Below are 6,000 nucleotides of genomic sequence, written 5' to 3' on the forward strand. Positions count from 1 at the left end.
GGCCACATAACAGACTTCGAAACAACCATACACCCGAAGTGGGCTGGGCTCGGGTGAGTCAGCCGTCCTTTTAGTCCATGATAATTTGGGGTTATAAATTGTAGTGGGCTCGAGTGGAATTATAAAAGATGTTGCACGTTTATGGGCCCCTACGTTGATTTATTTAAGTGTTGATTGTTGTTTGTGGTTTAAATAACTGAGGAGTTACATAAGTTACCAAAAATGTATGATGGATGTTATGTGATAAGTTTTGGTGCGGAACGTTGAACATGGTCCTAACTGTTGTGAGTAATTGAAATAGGACACGGTTAATTAAAGTTAAGCAAGTAGCTAATCTTACCGAGCAACCTAAGGTGAGTTCATTCCTCTTGAGCATGCGTCCCGGTGGTTGGGATAGTCTTTGGGTATCCCTGAGAGGGATTGGTTTTGGGTAAATCTTGGAATGTTGGATAATATACTTATCCTATCACCATTAAAGTCCCTCCGTGTTGTTTGGTTACCTGAGAGGTAACAAGGTATTAGTTGGTAGCGCTACTTAGGTTTGGCACCCTCGCCTCGTACCTGAGAGGACGGGTGTGAACTAATGACCTAGTCATGACCAATGCTTTGATAGGAGCATTGGAGAAAGGGCAAAATAATCAGGAGCCATCTTGTATTCGGGGTATTATCAACATTATATTCAATGGACTAAACTAAACACTTGGTAACTAACGTTTTCACAAACTATGAGCTCACCAGCGTTGTCTGATACACTTGTTGCATGCTTGTAGGTCGTTAGATTACTTGGATTTGGAACTTGCTGTCTGAAGTAGCTGGAGTTGTCATGTGTCAAGCTGATTGGATATTCATGATGTGGTTGTTGATATTACATACTTGCTTTAAAACAGTTAAACTTGATTTACTTATTGCTTCAGCTGAACTTGTTGGATTTTATTAAACTCATTGTTGGTACCTTTTATTAATAATTGGCAATTTCATTTTCAAACTTGTTATGGGTTCAACATGATTAGTGGCTCGTATTGGTTTGTCACACGCCTAGCGGGGTTTCCATGGGTGGTATTTTGAGGGTGTGACATATGTGCTGGTGTAATCATTGTATAACTCCAAACAATTCAATTATCAATAAAACAGTGAGTTATGATCCCAATATTTGTTTATTTATGTCTGACATTTGCACGTTTTGATTCTTGTTCGATTTCAAATCCTTAAACACTTTCTGGAAAGTTATACGCAAACTGTTACGTAGACGTAATCAGTTTAATGTGACATACACTCCGGTATAGTGACATAAGCTTAACATACCCTATATAACCTTTACATAACTTAGAAATAAGTTTTTAAGGCTTTGGTATGGCAAAAACAAGTTTATTCGATCATAGGGACTATTTGTGACAAACTGCAAAAGTCTGCCAATTCGTATAACAATGTACACTCCGGAAATAGTTCATACGTTAAACATACTCTAAATACCCTTTACATAGCTTCGAAATAAGTTTTGAGGGGTTCAGTATGCGAAAATATGCTTATTTGATCATAGGGACTTAAAGCGTCAAAAATGCGAAAGTATGCAAATTCGTGCATATCGCGTTCTGACCATATCCGGACATCCAAAAATTTTTGTAATCATTAAAATATAATATTTTAGTGATGCGAATGCAAAAATACCTTTCTTTTCGTAATTTGGATCATTTTTCGTGTCCGTTCGAGTTTCGTCGTAATTAACCAAAAAACGCGATCGTACGACCAAATGAACCGATATCCTTGATATTTCCAAGAATATTTCAAGTCCACTATGCTTTAACATCCTTTTAGAACCTTGAAAAAAGGTTAACGAGGGTTAAACGTGTCACACCCTGGCTTTGCGGAAGCGTGGTTAATTTGGTGTGACTTCTTAATACCATAGCTTAATCATAACAAGGCTATATGTATTAAAATATGCAAGATCATCCATTGATAATAAAAATATAAAACATTGTCTTAACGGGTGAAACACCCAACAATCATGACTTGTCTAAACATTACAACCATAAACATGACATAAACATGATTCAAGGACTGTGACTTGTCCAGGAAAGAGTCACAAGCCTCGAACCCTGGATGACCTTGGGCCTAATGCAGCGGAAAACAAGCCATACCGCGCCAGATCGTTAATTTCCTGAAATACATGTAAGTTGAAAAATCAACAATAATGTTGAGCGAGTTCATGCGAAAAATGAGTAAATAAACCTTTATCTTTATCAAAAACCCTGGTATGTAGCAAATAAGGAAAAAGAGATCACCAACGGTTTGCAAGGCCATTGATATGTGTTAATGCAAGTAGGAAGGCTCAAACCTAGCAAATTTATGCGTCGGGAACAAAGTCATCCCAAGGTCCGTTATGCTGGACCTGGGACTGGGCTCGCTACACCCAAATAGATCTACCGCTCCTGCCCCTCGGTCCCCACCCTGAGGATTAATGACCTCAAGTTTCCGCCTACCCATTCACATGATCTAAAAGTAAACCTCCTTACGCTAACCATACCATGTATAAACATATTCATAATCATTGTAACATGTATTTCACCCCCGCGGTTTATAAAACTGAAAACAGTTAAGAGAAAAGGGGGACATGAACTCACAGTGAGTGCGTCACAATATCAAGTAATCCAAATATCCAAGTGCTGCGCAACGACCTACATGTGCTAATTCTTTTAGACGGATGGCCGTGCTTTAGCTTCATAGTTTAATTTTCGGGAAACAGTTAGACAACCGCTCTGTGTATATACTTGGTAACGTATTTTCCTTCCCAAGGATGAGGGAATTAATACATGTGTAATTATATCATTTTATTAAGTCCCACTTAATACATTTTATTTCTTATTCCAAAATATAATTATTTTTCTCAAAAATAATATATTTTCTCTTTACATAATACTTTCCAAAATAATACGTCGACAAGATACGCATTCGTGAATATTTCCGTATAAAGCGTAAGTTACGTTTTGGCGATTAAGTGGTAATAGTAATTACCATTGTAACTTATATGTTTGTCGTATAAGCGTTGGTATTATTTTGGGTTCGACAAAGTTAGTAAATAATATTTATACATTTTCACAAAATAATCATAAACAGTGTTGTGAAAAATATATTTACTGAATATATATTTATCACGTTTAGTTTTTGTGAAAATCCCACCTCCGATTATTTAATAAATAAAGTCATGGCGAAATATATTTTGAAAACATTTCAAAATAGTTTAACACTTGTAAATAATTCTAAGTGTTAGATTTTAGAAAAATTTCGCCAGAGTTTCCCCTGTAACTGGAGGTGGCCACGCTTTCAAGCGTATCATTTTCTTTTACAAAATCACTTCAACAATTTTTCAAATCAACCAATCAATTTCCAACACATTACACAAGTTTCAACACTTCAAACTTGTAGACTAGTATGTAAAATCACATTATTACATGAACTTGTAATTTTTCTAAAACTATTGTGTAGATCTCGTTATATTTAGTGGATCTATGTATATAATAGTTTAGTCTTGCAAAAACCCCGTTTTTATCACAAATCCTCCTTTACAACTTCCCGACAACTTTTATAAAAATGGTTATTTTGTCGGATCTTTCGTTTCACAAGTGTTTATACACTTGTAGTTTGTAAAAATCATATTTATTAACATGTTATCCAACTTATATAAAAAACATGATTTTCTCAACACCCGGTTCTACGAATATACCACTTGTACATACGTAGATCGGCTCGTTTTAAATACTATTTCACGCGTCAAAACACTTTTACACAAGTTCATGTTTCCCGTGTGGTGGAGTTTCACCTTTTAACCCTCGTACCGCTAGAAACAAGTGTATGTCAAGATTCGGGATCTTAACAAAGTCGGGTTAAACGATGATAAGAGCCACCACATCATAGATCGGGCCTTAACAATCAACATATTCAAATACTACGACATTTACACAAGACATGACCTTTTATCCAACGATTTTCATGTTTTAGTAGACTTTTTAGATTCAAGAGATGGGTTACCGACTTTTAACCATTAAAAATCCTTTTAACCACCTTAGATACGAACAAGAACAAGTTTTAAACAATATACCTCTAGCTCGGGGCTAGGGAAGAATCTAGTCGAAAATGGCGTGGATAAAAGCAACGTAGCGAGGTCCTTCAACTTCCGTTTGCTTCCGGCTTCCTCGTATGTGATCCCCGACACTAGTGTGCACTTGGAATGGCAAGACAAGAACCGAGCAATGGATGGATGGTGGTGGGTGGCTACGGCCGTGAGGGAGCACAAGAGGGAGAGAGAGAGTGAGTTGATGAGTGTGTGTGTTCTATGTGTGAGTGTGTGTATTTATAGAGAAAATTTTCGTTATCGCCCAACGGTTTCTTGTTCTAGATATCCACAAACCCAATATAATATAATAAAAGTGTACCCCCCCTTGTCCCATCATCTTGGCCGATTTCATTAGGGTGGTGGGACCACCCGATTGGATCTCGATTGTTCAGTTAGAGTTTAGTTAAGTTAAGTCGGTTAAGTTTAGGGATTAACCCCGTTAGTTGTTTAATGCGTTATAATGCGGGTGTTAGGGTAATCAGGGACCCTAACTGGCTCAGAAAAATTACCAATAACATTTATGGCAATATTTTTATGCTCCGGGTATTGTCCGATTGTTCGGTTGGATAGTAATCCGTTAAAGTGCTTAAGTAATCCTTTAAGCGTCATAAATAATATTTTTAGCGACACAATTTATTCTGCGAAGTGTCAGGAATAATTTCTCATGTTTTGGCACTTTATTAATTAGCTAGAAGCTAGTATGTTGATAAAAGTGCTATGTTCCGTGCTTAAAGTATGTTTTAGGCACATCCAAATCTCTATATCTTATCCCTAGAGACGTAATCATACAACCCTTGTATACCTACACACACTATGGGTGTAGTAAAATAATTCTGGCTCATACAGGCCTTTAGAGGCAGTGTTTGCCTGATGCTGGCTATATCAGCATGTTCAATAGGTTATCCGTTCAAATGCTACTGTGCTTTTGTGCATCATGTTTGTCACTAAAGTTCGGTAATTAAGTAATGTAGTGACGGAAATCAAAGTATGATGCAGACATGTACAGTTATCAGAAATCAAGTAGCAGTTTATCAGCAAACTCAGTAAGGCACAGTAATTAAGCAATAATTAATAGTTAATTAGGTCGTACGGATACCTGGTTTTGAGTGAGTTGTCACATTCTCCCCCCGTTAAATAAATTTCGTCCCGAAATTTTAAATTCTGCTTGTAGAAGTAGGGTTCTCAGGAAATAAGTGGGGGTATTTCTCCTTCATTCGGTCTTCACGCTCCCAGGTGAACTCAGGACCATGTCTAGCATTCCAACGAACTTTGACGAGCTTGACACTGCTCCGGCGGGTCTTGTTAACTTTCCAATCCGTGACCTCGACAGGTTCTTCAACGAAGTGGAGCGTGTCATCAACATGAATTTCGTCGGTAGGAATGGCAACGTTAACTTGAGTTGGACTTCTCTTCAAATTGGATACATGAAATGTATCGTGAACATTATTCAGTTCGGCAGGTAGTTCCAACTTGTATGCCACGGTCCCAATTCTTTCCAAAACCTTGAAAGGACCAATGTAGCGCGGATTCAACTTCCCACGCTTTCCAAAGCGTGCCACCCCCTTCCAGGGTGATACTTTCAACAAAACCATATCCCCAACCTCGAACTCTTGAGGTTTCCTTTTCAGATCTGCGTAGGTCTTCTGACGGTCACGAGCCACACTAATGCGATCTCGGATTTGCGCGATCTTATCTGTAGTTTCCTGAACTACATCGGGACCTACCAATTGTCTATCACCTGCGTCTGACCAACAGAGCGGTGATCTGCACTTGCGTCCATATAAAGCTTCGAATGGCGCGGCACCAATACTGGTGTGGTAGCTGTTGTTGTACGAAAACTCAACCAGGGGTAAATGCTTATCCCAGCTACCGCCTATATCCATCACACATGC

The sequence above is a fragment of the Helianthus annuus genome, chromosome 11 (assembly GCF_002127325.2).
Source record: "Helianthus annuus cultivar XRQ/B chromosome 11, HanXRQr2.0-SUNRISE, whole genome shotgun sequence".
Lineage (NCBI taxonomy): Eukaryota > Viridiplantae > Streptophyta > Magnoliopsida > Asterales > Asteraceae > Helianthus > Helianthus annuus.